The sequence below is a fragment of the Patagioenas fasciata genome, chromosome 7 (assembly GCF_037038585.1).
Source record: "Patagioenas fasciata isolate bPatFas1 chromosome 7, bPatFas1.hap1, whole genome shotgun sequence".
Taxonomy (NCBI): Eukaryota; Metazoa; Chordata; class Aves; order Columbiformes; family Columbidae; genus Patagioenas; species Patagioenas fasciata.
The window spans coordinates 26,195,719-26,212,268 of record NC_092526.1 but is presented as its reverse complement, the minus strand read 5'-3'; the positions used below and the strand labels follow the sequence as shown (position 1 = coordinate 26,212,268).

At 40.3% G+C, this 16,550-nt stretch overlaps 1 long non-coding RNA gene across 1 annotated transcript in view; it reads right to left on the bottom strand.

Annotated features, from left to right (window-relative positions):
- Positions 1-16,550, bottom strand: part of LOC139828363 (uncharacterized) — a 49,135-nt gene that overhangs the window by 8,837 nt on the left and 23,748 nt on the right. Inside the window, exon 2 of the long non-coding RNA XR_011739877.1 lies at positions 6,745-6,812. This is a non-coding gene — a long non-coding RNA (uncharacterized lncRNA). The remainder of the gene's footprint in view (positions 1-6,744; positions 6,813-16,550) is intronic.

The following is a 16,550-nucleotide window of genomic DNA, read 5'->3' as shown; positions in this document are numbered from 1 at the left end:
CGCCCATCCTGCCATGCACATCCCCTTTTCAGAGCATTTGACTTCCTCAGGGCTTGGGGAGGGCTGTGCATCCTCTCATCTGCCTAGAGGAAAATGGTGCTTTTCTCTCCTCAAAACACACTAGGGTACAGCAAAGCACCATGCATGCAACAAGTCTAGGCCTGGGTGGCCCCTGAAGGGAGCATAGGAGGTTGTCCTGCATATGAGGTGGGGTCTTCTTCCCTAGAAGTGGAAGGAATAGGCTCTGGAGCCCACTGCAGTACTCTACACTGCAGCCTCTACGAAGGGCTGAAGCTTCTAGGGGGTAGTAACTGTCCCCAAAGTAGTCACAGGAAGGTAAGAGAAGCTGATAAGGGGTGAAGGGGAATGCTACTAACCATCCTCTAAAGCCCCCAACACCATTCAGATGGTGTGGCAGTAACATGGTACTAAGAAATACTGTGATAACTTGTTTTGGTAGCAGTATTGAGAAACATTTGAATGGCGTTGCCTGTCTCTGAAACATACCTAACGCAGTCAAATATGCAGAGGAATGTCAGCATGACTTGACATTTGAAGTCACATCAGTGCCCTCTCAGAGAACAATGTGTAAAGATCTGGACATTTTTTCCCCTTGGTCATTAGAGAAAGCATGTTAATAGTGCACTGCCACAGCCCAACATCTCTCGCTAAAATTGGGGTCTCTAAAACAATAGATTAGGATCCAGAAGCTTTAGTTTCACAAGGTGGATTTGATCAGAATACCAGACTTACAATGTAGGAAATTATTAAAATAACCATTACTGTATATCTCAACAATGTACCCCTCACAGAAAGTAATGGCACCTCTAATGAGAGAGAACTCCAGCACCTCAGTCTCACAGCCAACTTTATTGGCCAGCCTTTCTGATGCAATTTTCAGTGGATATGTGCACTTGTGCACACAGGAGAAGCACACTCAAAGTCTTATCTGTGAAATGGAGAGGTGATTAACCTCATGAAGCCAGCAGAACACCACAGGAGATGTACCTCCTTGCTGAAAGGTGGTCTTGCTTTTTATGTAGACAAATCGTGAAAGAAGAAAGACCATCCCGGTATTTTCAGTAATAGCATTCTGTTTTAATGACTACATGTGAAGGAATGATTATGCTAGCACTATTAAGCACACCATAGGCTAGAAGTTTTTTTATTCGGCAGTTATTGTTTGTATTATAAATGCTAAAGTGATATGACGCAAGTGCCCTTTTTGTTGTCATATTGTTTGTTTTAGCTTGTGTTGGATCCATTCCAATGGTACCTTTACGCAGGCTCCTGTATAATTAAGATAGTGTGCACAGCCTCTGAAAGGAAATCATTAAGAGCCTCTTGTGGAGAATGCACTGATTTCTATGTCCATGCCTTTTTAAGTGGGTATAGCTCACAGTCCATCGATTAACTTCTTGATAGTCCAGGAGTACTTCAAATATTAATCCCATGTTAAGTTTCCAAAGCAGCTTTCAGCTGAAAAAGTTCAAGCCACTTCATAGGCTGTAATTAATTTGTTACAGACAATTTCTTGTTATACCAAGATGTTCCTTTCTCAGAAAAAAAAAAATCCCCAGAAATTCCTTGGGTTTGTCTAAAAAGTTATAAAAAGTATAACAGAACTAAAAAGCAGGTCTCCAGACTCTGAGAGTAACTGACAGATTCCTGGCTTAGAGATGTGAAATCAAGAAATCCAAAGAAATAAGTGCTTCTAGGGAAAAAGTCTGGTGGTGTAGAAACTGAACAAAAAGGATAAAGGAATATACAATTTTACAGTTTGCTCACCTGCAGCTGCAAACACAAAGGATAAACTTTCCCATTGCCTATAAATAACATTCCATTGCTACAAACTCTCTGTAGCTTCTGCACAAATTCCCAGGCTGGGTGGTGTCCCAACAGCAGGTTATATCACTGCTGTGAAGTTTTCCAGCTGCTGTGCAGTGCAGTACCTGGGTCCTCCCCACCTGAGAGCACTCACCTACCCACGCTCCCAAGGTGCTTCTGCATCCAACAGCCCCATCTGCCAGGCTACACCTCAACATACAGGATATTCCTCTCATTTACATCTAATGGACCAGTCAAGAAAACACTGAAACTAACCACGCCTGTGATATGAGAGGCAGAAAAGCTCTGCTACTGTTGTGCTCACTTGCCCTTATTAGGACACCAAACTGAAGATTGATTTCTCTCATCATTAAAACCTATTGAAAAGTTTAGTAGACTTCAGGGGAGTTATGACATCCAAAGCTAATTACTTAAGCAAATCCAAATAAAACCACAACATACAGTTACTGTATGCATATTTGTAGATGATCAATGTACAACAGTAGAAAATGGTTATTGAATGGATATTTGGTAAATTCTTAGTTCTTCAACTTAAAACAAAGCAATAAGTGTATTAAACCAGGAACTGCTTGACCCAACATGCTTTAGCTAAAATTGTATCAAAGTAATTATAAAACCTGATTAAACAAAGCTGCATTCCCACACACAACTCCACCTTCTTGCCTTGGCACAGCCATAAACTGGTAATACCCTTTTGCTGGGTTTCACAAAGCATATTAATGATCAATAAAAGCAGAGCAGAGGAGTTCTTGTTTATTCCCAACACGCTGATGGTGTTTAGGGAACCAGTCCTCCCTGACAAAAGAGTGGTTTCAAAAAAACCACTTTGAATTAGTTCTTGTTTTCTGTCTGACTTCAAAGGCAGCAGAGTCAGGCTGGCACTGAGGACCTGTGCTGGTCATAGCCACAGCACCAGAGCCCAAACCACCACCCTCATCCTCTCCTGCCAGATTACAGCTGAGCTCCTATTCGCCCTCAAGTAGACTGCACGAGTTTTCAAAAAAACTACAATTAAGGCAATTAAAATAAAGTACCTAAAATCTCAATCCAAACAGGTTTCATCTGTACGATAAAGGACCAGCTGAACAATCTAATTTCAATTGTATTCCAGCCTCTCGCCCACTTTCTGAAAACAGCAAACATTTCTTCCACCCACATCCTTTGCAAACTTGCCATGCTACTTCTATTTAAATGAAGAAAGAAGAATGCACAACATTTTTTCAGACCAGTTGCAATAACCCAGGCTCAGGAATTTGCCTTCATATAAAGCCACCACAGCTTTAGCACTGTACCCAAGTATTTTTTTTACCCTTTGTTAACACATAGGAAATGGATTAGAGAAAGAAAGTGTACGACAGTATTCCCCTCTGCTAAAATTCACAAAAAATAAGATACTATCAAATACTTTTTACAATAATATATTAAATGCAGATAGATTCTTGACTCTAACGCTTCCTTGACTCCATTAGTTTACTGTATGCATGGGATTTTAAGTTATTCAGCATTTCAGTGCTTTCAGCATTTAAAAAAAAAGCCTATAACAAAGATGGGGACAGACTTTTTAGCAGGGCCTGTTACAACAAGAGAAGGGAAAATGGTTTTAAACTAAAAGAGGAGAGATTCAGGCTAGATTCATTTTTCTCTAATTAGCTGTTTTCAGGATTGTGTCATTGGTAAACCTTCAGTAATAGATTGTTGAAGCTGTGAAGTCACACAATAGTGAAGATGTTTCATTTAGCTCCTTATTCCAATATTAGTAAAAAAGTGAAAATATATAGAAGTTATAATTTGACAATATTGCCCATTTTAAAGCATTATGATGTAGTTCTAGTCACACAGTTCCACAACACTAAGTAGAAGTTAACTGATCACCATCTTCTTAATAACTCTGGAAAATTAAAATATGTGCTCTTTTGGCATAAGAGTTTTCTTCCCAGGTGGAAGATGCTTTCTGACTCACAGACTGGCAGCACAGTCTGTTTGTCCTGTGCTGTGACCTGCCTGGGATATAAAGTAGCTGTTGGAGCAGCAGGCGCAGTTGTGCTACGTCTGAGGGCTCCTGCCGTGACCTCTAAAGCTGACAGTCATGCAGTAGAAAAAGCACAGAACAAAAATCTTTGGCACAAGGCAAGTGAATCAAGCCACACAGAGAGCAGGTTGGATGCCACTCTCGATGGTGTGTGAAAGCATCTGCAAACAGAGGTGTTCCTGAATCTCCAGCTGCTCCGACAGCATCTCTTTGGAAATTAATTTAAAAGAAAAAATTAGCATGGCATTTAGAGGCTAAAGGCAAATAGTTGAGATTGTGGAGTCCCTGTGAACATCAGCTGGTGGTCACATCCAGGCATCACTAAACTGAAGTTCTGTCTCGAGCAAACCTTCACAGCTCTACCTGAGTCTATGAGGAGAGGCTGAAGAGCTGCCCTACCAAGTGAGAGAGATGTGTGTTCATTTTCTTTCACATTTTGTGTAACTCAGCCCAAACATTTTCATTTGTATAGGTGATAGGACACCAAAGTGATATTCCTCTGTACTCAAGAAGGACATCAGAATATTTTCTATTTTGTGTATGGACCTAATTTCCCAGAAGAACAGGTTTTATCCAGGGAAAAAACAAAAAAACCACCCCCCCCCCCAAACACCTGAGGTACATTAATCTTTGAAGCTCAGATTTCTGAGTATTTACACCTCGTTCCTGCATTTGTAATGTTGATGCTTCCTTTATGGGCTTCTTAATGCACCAGCCAGTGATAAGATCAGAGCATTCTGCCAGGCTGATGGATAAAACCCTCATATTTTATAACTGAAAAAACAGTGAAATATCCCAAGAACTTAAAAAGCATCAAACAAAAGTTGAACTTAATCTCCTTATTGTGCTAGTCTTATACCTTCAACCTTTGAAAGTCCCTCTGGCACAGACAAATCCTGAAATAGCTCCTGCTGAGTGCAGTGGCTGCCAATGCTGCCGAGCACAAGGACAGCACTGTCTGTGGCTGCCTAAGCCAAGATCATAGCACCTCAAAACATGTGGCTAGGAGAAAGGGAGCAGAGGACATTTCCCAGTACTACTCTGGAAAAGGAATCTTAAAGCTTCAAGTGCTATTTGTGCTCCATCAATCACTAATGTCACTGTAGGCTCAACTTATACAAAAATATCATGAAGAATAAACCAACCTTCCTCCCTTTGTTTGTTTACCCAGATTAAATGTTACACAATTAAAAAAAAAAAAGATGTATGCTGTGGTAATGACAACAGTGTCACATACTGAGAAAAAGGTGGCATGATGTTAAAAGAAAAGCTCCAGCCCTTCTTTGAATGCAGAAGGAAATAGTGACAGAAATGGATTTTAATTATTAACTTGGATTAGCTATCACAGTACCTGAGAAACTGCCATATGGAACATATTCTAATGTAGTTTCTACTCTTAATGGCCTTGAGCCTTCCAAGAAACAAATTTTGTGTTACATAAACTGATATCACAGTGGCCTTGTTTTCACTTCCCTTAGGGCTACAAATACATCAGCAATGCAAGGGCCATTAATGGACAGTTAACATGTCTAGTAAAATTTTGAGTGAAACATACTGTAGTTACTTGGAGTAAGCATTTAGATGGAATAAGATTCAAAGTAGTGGGAGACTTGAATAATAAATTCCAGCTACATTACCCTCTCACTTTAGCTTCTTCTCAACAAAGTCCTCCTGTGATCATGGCTGTGCTTTAGACCAGAGTGTGAAGGATGCGAGGCATGAAGAACTGTGCTATTCAGCCTTTTAATTATCCAACTCAGCTACTCCTGAAAAGATGACTGTAGTCACAGCCATGAAAAGATGCATAGATGTCTCCTTTATATCTTCCACACAAAGAAGAAAAAAATCAGCACCAGTGTAAGCCACACGAACACCAGTGACGCTACCTTACAGCCTCTATGAGTCTAAGTTTCCATCACTATTTTTCAGATACATATTTTGTTCTGAAGACAAAATTTTTGGTGTTTGAAGACTTTTTATTCCTCCACCAGAGATATTATAAGTATCAGTATATATTTATATGGAAGCATCAGGATTAAAATACTAGAAACTGATTTTCTGTTTCCGCAAAAAAGCATCATGCATGGACAAATGAAAGCAGGGTTTCCAGAAATGGCTGTAAAACTGGAATATCAGTGTCCTCTGATTTTGAGAGAGAGATGGGTTAGAGGAAAAAAGCAGCAAGAGCACAAGTGAAATAATTCTTCAGATTGCAGTCTAGTTTCAGGAGATCTGGTTTCAATTCTTCTCCCATATTACTTCAGTAAAACAAGTGAGGAGGTATCACAGGCCCAGAAAGTGCAGGTGTATAGCCACATGTGAAGTTTTGGTTAACAGAAGTACATGGTGGATGCCAATAGATCCAAACTCCAGCTACTGTGCTCTGAGCCAGTGAATGTATGAGGAGCTCCAGGGAGCAGCATGTTACTCTGCCTTTCAGTCGATTATAGTGCTGACACAAGAGCTCACTGTCTCTCCAACCTCTTTTTGCTCACAAAATGACAATATTTCTTATTTTTTTTTTCTGCAAAGCAGAAAAAAAAAGGGCTATTTCAGAAAAGGGCAGCTAAAATGGATATCACAAAATATTCATCCAATATCATGATGAAACTGACTCTAAGAAATGCATATTGTATACCAAACATCTTGCATAAGACCAGCACTAGCCTTACAGTGGCAGAATACAGCGAATTAATTGATGGACTCAGTGTCCCACACTTGTTTCTGAATAATCACCATCTGAGGAAAAGCTAAAATGCAAAATAGCAACGATCCTCAAAGGTTCATATGCACTTACACAAAAACACAGTTGCAAACAAACCTCAGAGTAGCACCAGCCTGGCTTTTTTTTTCCAGAGAGCTCTTACCTCTTTGTAAACCAGGCTGTTCTCAGGACTCTCTGTCCCCTCCAGAAAAGCATCTGAATCAGTTCAACCTAGGACAGAAAAAGGAGAAAAAAGGAAAAAAAAAATCACTTGTCATTTGAAGCTTAAGTGAGTATGAACATAGTTTCTGCTATTTTATTTCTATCAGATTTGGCTCTGTCATTTGTGTGGTTTTAACAGCTGTTTATTTGCACACAGTTGTGTAACCTTTTTCACAGCTTGTTTAGACTCAAGATCGCAGCATGTGGTTCCCTTCAGACACAACCAACTTAAAATAACAAAACCCAAAAATTCCTTCTTAAGAAGCTCGAGGTCATTTGTTTTAAATTTGGAAAGGATTAAGATCCTGTAGTTCCAGGCATTGTTATGAAATAAGTGAAAATTTTCCTTCACATTACCTTGCCAGGTACGCTCTGCAGCTGTATCCCACTGCAGAATGACCATCAACATCAGCTTCTTGTGTGTATACTGACTGCACAGAAAACTCTTGCCATAAACATATACAGTTGCATGTAACACCTTGGAGAAGGGGTGAATGCATGAAAAGTAGTAAGTGAAACTTGATGGTCTTAAAAACAAAACAAACCCACAAACACAAAAAAACCCCAAACCTCTAAACAAGCAAACAGCAGGGTATCTTTCATAGTTTCACAGCCTGTTACTCTCACAGTTTATAGGTGCGTTAAAACTTGAAGAAAATACCATTTTACTTACCTTAGCCACAGAAAAGGAAAAAATGTCAGGGAGATTATAGTAATAAAAAAGGTTTATTGGAAGATCAAAATGCAAACGCTCTTCCCCTGAAAGGCTTCACTCTAGCTGAAGGATGAGAATGACTGTACAGATGATGCACAGGAGCCAATTATGAACTATTAGAGCCGAGTGCCAGCTAGAAAGAAAGCAGCAGGGACAGAAGGGACACATGCCTGAATGGTGGGACTGAGGCAAGTTTTTTGTTGTAACAAAGTGCAACTTCATACTATGTAGCTGATATTACTAGAAACACGATAGGCCTTCAAGATGCTTTGATTTGATTAACAGGTCTTTGCTAAAGCAACATTTTTGTATACTCATGACAAGTGTGGGCAGATGCTAAGAGAAAGAGGGACAGGGACACATTAAGTACTTCTGCCTTGCCTGAAAGAATGAGATTCAGCTTCAAGATAGGGAGTGACAGAGTAAGAACAAGCACTTTTGAGAAGTCTCATAAACAAAGTGTCAAAAGGCATTTGCTTCGACTTACTGTTTCCCTTTAATGGCTGTAGGCTGAATATATTATTTCCAGTCAGTCCCTCATGCTATTTTTACCCCCATGTATGGACATTACATCTCTTCAGCCCAGGCCTTTGGAGTTCTTCCCAGTGTTGTGAAGGAACAGAGAATATCACACTTTTATATTTAGCTGCTGTAGATTCAAGTCAAATATTTCTGATTTTCAATAGTAGATACTTTGAACCCAGACTCACAGCAGGCTGCTCAAAAATGTCTTTGATTAGATTGAAATCCAGCAAACACTATTACTAATACAAAAAGCAAATTTCTTTCTTCAGCTTTTGTTACTACCAGATTGTCTGAAGGACAGAAAAAATAAGAATTTAACCCTGCAGTTTACCCAGAATATGAAAAATATTTGCTTTTTGAAGAGTGAACTTGTTGTCTGATGATACAGATGAGGGAAGGGAATGCCAGCTGAGTTGTCCAATGGCTTCTAATTGAGAGAAGAGATACAGCTTATCGACAGCTCCAAATGGCACTGAAGTATTGATAAAAAGGAGGGGCAATGGCATTTGCAGGCGGAAATTCATGGCTCACAGAGAAATGCCAAGTTGCAATGTTTACCTTTACAAAATGCCAAGAATACTCTTCCATCATACAGTAAGTAACTACATTATCTCTTGCAAATCACATCTCCAGGGCCTACTGTATTACAGCCCTAACTCATCTCACAGTTTATTTGAGCATTATGATGACAGACACAGTTAGATTGTGCTGAGGCTTGTAGGTTGGCTGCTTGCTTTGATGGTACAGGTGATGCTCTGCTACAGGAATGGAATTTGCATGCCCATCCTCTGTGCAGTGAAAGGCTCCAATGGCTGTGGTTACCATTAACAACATCCATGTGGAAGAATGCCTGAAAATCTTCCCCAGATTTTTGCATCATCCAGAGACCAAGTTATAGACCAAATCTACAGTCCAAATCTGCTTTGGTGTGAAGTGTCCACATCATTCCTCAGGACAGAACAAACTTACACCTGATACCACAACAGCAACACAGGGCACAAGGAACAGACTCTGGATCTACTTTATGAAAACACTGGGATGGATGGCCGCCTTCCCAGCATTCATGCAAAATGTAGATGCAGCTTCAGCCTGAACAGCCAGAAACAAGATCTGCATCTGGAGGAAATGTCTCTTATGGTGAGACCACAATGCCAGACTCTCCTGGCCCCATGCCTATCTCCTTGGAACACCATGGCTGGTCTTCACACAGCAGGATGAAGGGGTCCCTTCAGCAGAAGAACTGCAGAGTTTAAGGTTTCCTGTGCAGGGAAAAATGTGACCTCCCATTTCTTTTAGCTGTAAAGGATGCTAAGCTCATTTCTCATCTCCCAGTGAGGGCCTCTGGGCTATTCTAAAATGATGCTCCCTCCTGCAACCTACTGTAATTTTCAAGGGCAACGAAGCTGCAAGTTCTGTAATTTTTGCTGACCTCCTTTTAGTCGCCACATCTTACTCATGCTCACATCACACTTCACAGATGCAGGCTCTGCAGGAGGAACCTCTGATGGCTTTTTGAGGGGACAACGCACAGAGATTCTTATCCACAATTGCAGGGGCTCTGACCAACTCCAGGAGCCTACATAGCTTGTCTGGCAAAAACATGGATACCTGGCTATGCAAGTGGTCAAGCAGAGATCTTGGAGGCTGCTCTCAGCTGCACGTGGATACATTCTTAAGTTGCACTTTAGCGCTTTAGATCCTTTTGTGAATCTGGCCCATTGTTCTCTGATATAAATTCTGTTGTATTGATTCTCCAAATCATTCAGGATTAAGTGTGCTGAAAGTCAATCTTGTTGTTAGGGTAATTTCTACAGATGACTGTGCATCACAAAAAGAAACGAACACCACTGAGTCAGGAAGCCTTGCCTCTCCCAAAGGCATGAAGGGACATGGAAAGGTGGAGGTTGGCACATTTTCCACTAGGCCAACCAGAACAGATTGCTAATGCAGATTGTAAGCCTTTTCAAAGTAAACCCTTCCAATGGAAACTTTTCCCACTATCAGGGCTGAAATCCAGGTAGGAACAGAGCCCAGAGATGTGCCACAAGCCAGCAGGCAAGTCAAGCCTCTCCCATTCTCCATGCATGCAGCCTGGGGGGCACCAGTTCCAGCTCCCACAGGAGCCAGCTGCACCCCCAGAGCACTAACATGGCTGGCAGGGCTTGTCCCCTGTCCCTGAATGAGAGAGTGGGTCAGCCCAAGGGCAGCTCTGGGGATGAGGCAGGCCTGGGCTGAGGGAGGAAAAGGTTGCTTGCTCAGCACACAGAAACAGGTGTCTCATCCCTTAACACCAGCCAACACCAAGACTGTTGGGGGAACAGAGGGTCCACATAAAGCTGAAAAATAGGCACCTCAAGAAGATGCTTTCCCCTGTTTGTCCCTCAAAGTCATGGTAGAGAGAACATTGAACAGAATTACAGAGCTGAAGTGCCATAAGGAGGAAACTGGCACATTGGAAAGGGGAAGGTGGAAAGATGGGATGGAAACAAGTAGCTGGGAACACAAGGAGGCATGAATGATTGACAAAATGATGACTGCAATTTAAGAAGCACAAAACCCTCAGTTATAAAGTGGAATAATTGTAGCTTGAAAAAAAAATATACCATGAAAAGCACACCACATCAGAAAAGGTTATCAAACATCTATCACCCATTCCATTAAACATTCTTAACTCATAAAGCTAATCAGAATTCTTGGATCATTAGTCTTGTGAGTTAAATATTCAGGATTTCCTGGGCCACTTTTTGCTGTCAATAATAGGACAGGAACAATACAGCAGGATCACTGGCATCAGGGAGCAAACTTACAAAATGCAACCACAGCACTCATACAACACACGCAAATAGTTGTTCACAGTAGCTGGCAGCCAGATTGGAATGGGTTTATTATTAGTCTATTAAGCTTTTTTTTTAAAAAAAACGGCAATCTTCATTTAAATACATCTTCTCTTTTCATCATGAAAATCTAATTCCCTTTCCTGAAGGTATAAAGTCATTGGCAGAACAAAAAAGCTTCTCTTTTAATGTTCAGCATGTTTGAACAGCAGCTAGTGCCTATGGATCTCTCCATCCATTAGTGGAGCTGAGCTGGTGCCACTGCTGTCAGGGGTAACTTAGTTACCAGAACATCCATTTCCTAAAACCCTGCAGGAGAACCGGGCGACACTGAGGCTCTAAGTACAACACTGCATTCTTTAAGAAAACTGTCCGTTTCTTGGCAACTGGAAAAACAATCTCTCCCAATTAACACACTTAGTCTAGCCCACATCTGCTGTTAAAACACTGGAGGAAAAAATATGAGTCCTTTCAAATTGCAGATAATGAAATTACACAGACAAGAGATTAGATTGTTCATTTGGAAACCAGTTTAATTAATAGCCTTCACATTTTATTTATACTCTTTCTAAAATCCTGGATTCAATAGTTCCATTTCCTCTCCCTTCCATAGCATCACTCATTGTGGAGTTATGAAAAAGAAAAAATACTTAGAAAAAAAATTCTGATTAATTCAAGTCAGAATTTGTGTTAGAACATCTACTAAAATATACCTGCTTTCTCACGTATTCAAGAAAAAGTCATGTGCAGAAGTAAGATTAGGAACACCACTTGACAACCTTGTGCTCAAGGCTCATTCTGGCCAAAGGATTATGTTTCACCTTCAGTGATTTTTTTTTTTTTTTAAACAGATAGGAACTGTTACTCTACATTTCTGTTCCTTGTCCTTTCCCTCCTTGAAATGCTGACACTCACTGTCAGACACCTGCCTTACAATTAACAGGCAGTTCTCTCCATTTCCATGTTTAAGCCTTAAATCCCAAAAGGCAGTGAGAGATTTGCCTTTTAGGAGAGGTTCAAAAGTTGGCAAATGTGCCTAATGAGCTTGTAAACACATTTCTCCAACTAAAAGGAATGGTCAGAGATTTCAAGCCATGAGAAAGATTCACTCTCCTCCATCTACCTAATGGCTCATCTGTTCTCCAAAGCTTCTTTGCCTGTTGCAATTTTCACACATAAGTTCTATTTAAACACTCTTACCGCACAAAGATCTCACTACTAGTTTGAGACAAAGTAGATATGATTCACAAAGGTTGTTACTTAAGTAGGAAACAATATTAAGTAAATAGTATTAAGGGAAAAAAAATTACCTTGAGCACAGGAACTCCCAGTTTTCCACTGGGAAAAACACAGATCACCAAGAGTCTATTCTGGGCTCCTCACAGAGCAGCACAGACATTATTACCAATCTGGCCTACCCATGAACCTCTGATATTTTTAGTATGCCATCAAATAAAAACAATTAGTGCCTTAAAAATAACTATTGCTTCCTACATTGCCTCTTCTGAAGCAAAAGCTAGAGAAAATGCTGATTACAAATGCACAGCTTTTTCCAGGACACCATTTAATGAAGCTACTTTTCCTATTGATCAACCTTCTATACTTATATTTTGTTGAATGACAAACAACAGCACAGAGGAAATTAAACACTGAAATCTGCACACACTCTGTGACAATATTTGTTTAACAGCTGCTGAAATCTGGAATTAACAGCGAAGAGAATTATGTAAGAAAATCCTGTAACCCAAAGAGATAATATTCTGGTTAACATCACATTGAGGCTCTACTTGCTTAAAAGATCAGTTGTTGTAAGAAAACGATGTTCAACTGATGATTCACAGTGCAAAACTATTTGTTCAATCCAGAAATGTAACAACCTAGAAATGATCAATAAGCCAAATTCAGGCAAATATACAATTGACATTTATTGAAAAAGAAACAAATACATGATACAACAGGTTACTTGGCCTTACTTCATCTTTGAAAAAATATTACTGAAGTGATAGGTTGTACACTAAGTGATAGATTGTTCCAGCCTACAGAGTTAAAACTAAGTTCATAAAAATAAATCTGAAACTGTCAGAGGCTGTAAATACAGACCTGGACAAAGAGTTTACAAAAAATGAACTAATTTGGCCTATAGTTCTTAGCAGAATGTACCATATTTTATGTCATGATTGCTTTATGATATGAAACAGAAAGCAAACTTATTGTTTAATCTTCATAAATTAAAAAAAAATTATGAGCTTTATCACAGAAGAAAGTTGACAGTTTGCCAAACAGGTATTTTTTTCTGCTGTTACCAGACATTTTTAATTAAAGTCTGAACATGGTCATTAGATTAACATAGCTTTAAGAAGTGGCCCCATAAACTGTATATTTGTTTGGCTGTTACCACAGCTACTATAAAAGTAACAGTAATGAATTACTGTTTCAAAAGAGGCCATACAACCTTTATCAAATTACTAATGCTATTTATTCATTCCAGATAGATGACATTTCAGATAATTATCCAAACTAGAAATAGTGATTCAATGAAGCCAATGCAACATTTAAAATCTGGTTATTAAGTTCTGCACAGGTTGCTTCAGAGGACTTGCAGAGAAAGTCTTGGAGGAAAACAATTAGGTAGCAGCACATTTGGTAAAAGTATATAATTTTTTAAACAAAACAGTATGATGTGCATTTGCAACAGTTAAAAGTTCATATAGAAAAGTTAGGGATAGATCCCTCATCTAGTTTTACAGAGTTTCACTTAACTGGAAGCCAACTGGAAAGGTTGAATTCAAGAAACTTGATCATAAATATGCAGTCCATAAATACAATGTGTGTTGAAGATGACCTCTTCTGCTTAAACAGTGCATAAAATAGCACAAGTGATGAAAACAAAGAGGTTATTCAATTAAACCAAGAGTCACTTTTGCATCAGCTTGGGAGGTGTGCAGCCTAAATCTAAAGTCCAGTACAAAATCATACAGCAATCACAGCTTTCGGCTTGATCCATCAAGTTACTCCATGTGTTACTAGGAGTGAACACATCAGCTGTAGGGTGGCTGCAGTATAGAATCAAAGATCTCTTCCTATCACATTTTTCTTTCCAGCAGAAGGATAGCTGAGGAGATCTGTTTATTTAAAAACTCCATGGCTGTCAGTATTTGTCTCACTCTGGCTTGAAACATTTTGGTCATAGAGGAAAAGAACTTCTCCCCTTCATGCTCTTCCCTGTGGACATCTTCCATCAGGACAAGGACTATATTACCTGCAGCACACCTTCACTGTGCAGTCAGATACACACTGCATAGCTGGACATGGGGCTGAAGAACCACAGGATCCTGAGCCAGGCTTTGTCTGCATTGGATGACTGGCACAAATGGAGGGCAACAGGGGGATTCGTTTGTCTTGGGAGTGAGAAAGATGGGACAAGGAGGAAAGGAGGCCAATCAGCACTTTCTCCTGCTGTTATATCACAGTATCACAGTATGTTTGGGATTGGAAGGGACCTCAAAAGATCATCTAGTCCAATCCCCCTGCTGGAGCAGGAACGCCTAGGTGAGGTCGCACAGGAATGTGTCCAGGCGGGCTTTGAATGTCTCCAGGGAAGGAGACTCCACAACCTCCCTGGGCAGCCTGTTCCAGTGCTCTGTTACCCTCACTGAGAAGAAGTTCTTTCTCAAATTTAAGTGGAACCTCTTGTGTTCCAGCTTGATCCCATTGCCCCTTGACCTATCATTGTTTGCCACTGAGAAGAGCCTGACTCCATCCTCGTGGCACTCACCCTTTATATATTTATAAACATTAATAAGGTCACCCCTCAGTCTCCTCTTCTCCAAACTAAAGAGCCCCAGCTCCCTCAGCCTTTCTTCATAAGGGAGGTGCTCCACTCCCTTAATCATCTTTGTTGCCGTACACTGGACCCTCTCCAGCAGTTCCCTGTCCTTCTTGAACATATCTGAGCACTCCTGCAGAAACACCACTGCTTTACTCTAAGATTTTACTTTACCTTTTAAAATTATTTTTTAATTTAACAACAGCTAAGTTGCCTTTAACTATGGATCTCCGTACAGAGGATGAGGACAGTAGATACCCTCCTCTGTGAATGGTCAGCTTTGTAAGGCTAGAGATAAAAATCATACAATACATACAGTCCTAGCTGCCAACATTGGGGCTGAACAAGTAAGAAAAAAAACACAAACCCAAACAACAAGACCTCTAAGTATAAAGATAGGGAATGTCTTTCTTACTGAACTCAAAGGTCCCTTGGGTTGTCTCTGCATTGTAGCACAGGAAATAAGGTTAGGGCTGGGACTGCTGATTTCCCGTTTACTTTCAAGCTTCAAGAATATTGCAATAATTCTGATGCTCGGAACACCAAACAAGCCAGAAGAAACATGAGCATACACTAGAGGAAAGCCAAGGAAAGGGACTAACCAAAAGCATTCCCTCACCCCTTTTAAAAAAATGTGTTCATAAATGTGGTTTTATTAATGCATTCTTTTCCTCTGTCAGACCAGGTATTTCTATCCTTTCACTTCTTTTATTGTCTCAGTAATGGAATTTGCCCAGTCAATGCTTAATCAACTGTGTTGAAACATTTTTTTTTTTTTTTTTTAAAGTTTCTGCCATGTTCTGCTTTCAAAGGTTGTTCTTCCCACAGCACTGGTGGAGTCACCAGGAGAGATCTCTCTCTATCCAGAAGTCCAGCAGCACAGGACCTGGTTTCATGCAGCCACCTAAGGAGTGTTCCCAAATTTCATGGGAAGCAAAGTGTCTTTTCACAGTATATCCACTTGTTGGATACAATTTAGAAATCTTCTAATTATTACCTTAACAGAGTCTCATCCACTATCTTTTGTTGGTTAAAATAACTTCCCCTCCTCTGTGCAACAGAACATTCATCTAACCTGGCCTAGCTGAAAGGACAGCATGATCAGTGCTGGGTTGAAGCTGGCTCAGTCTTCTTACAAATCTTCACTCTCCAGAGCAGAATGAAGCACTAAACTTCACCCTTGTCAGGTGGGATGGATTTCAAAGGTATATCTGTAGGATTTAAACAGAATCTGGGCAAGCCAGTCATCTCCCAGCACTTGCTTTTCTAATGCCTTTGTGCCCCCTGCTGCCATTCTGTCATGCAGATTTTCTCCCTCTGCTTCTTGAAGTCCCCAGCTATATGGATCTTCTCTCTCTCTTCAACCGTCCACTAGCACAAATCCTGGATCCATATCCATTCATACCTGCTCCTGACCTCCTGTGATGCCATTTTGCACAGATGTTCCCATAGATCTGTATTGGTCTCTAGTCAACACTATCATCTTTCTTTAAACCCATTAGGTAGACTAACTCCAATAGATACCCATTCCTGAAGAGAGTTTCTCTTGTCCACTTAATACTCTGAACCTTTTTCCAATGCAGCTTTCATCTTGCATTCTCTGCAATTTCTTTAAACAAAGCTTCTGTTGGTCTTAGTGAAAGCAGGAAATTCAGATTCCGCCCTTATCCTTATTTGCATATCAGCCATTATCTCTGCCAGCCCTGATACGTACCAGAAATCTTTTCCCTTGCTCCATCTCTCTCCTGGTTTTCCTCTCCCTAAAATCTTAATCATTTTCACATGCTGAGGATGCTCATCATGCCTATACTGATCCCTCTAAAGACCTGTTTCCTCATCTCCACCTT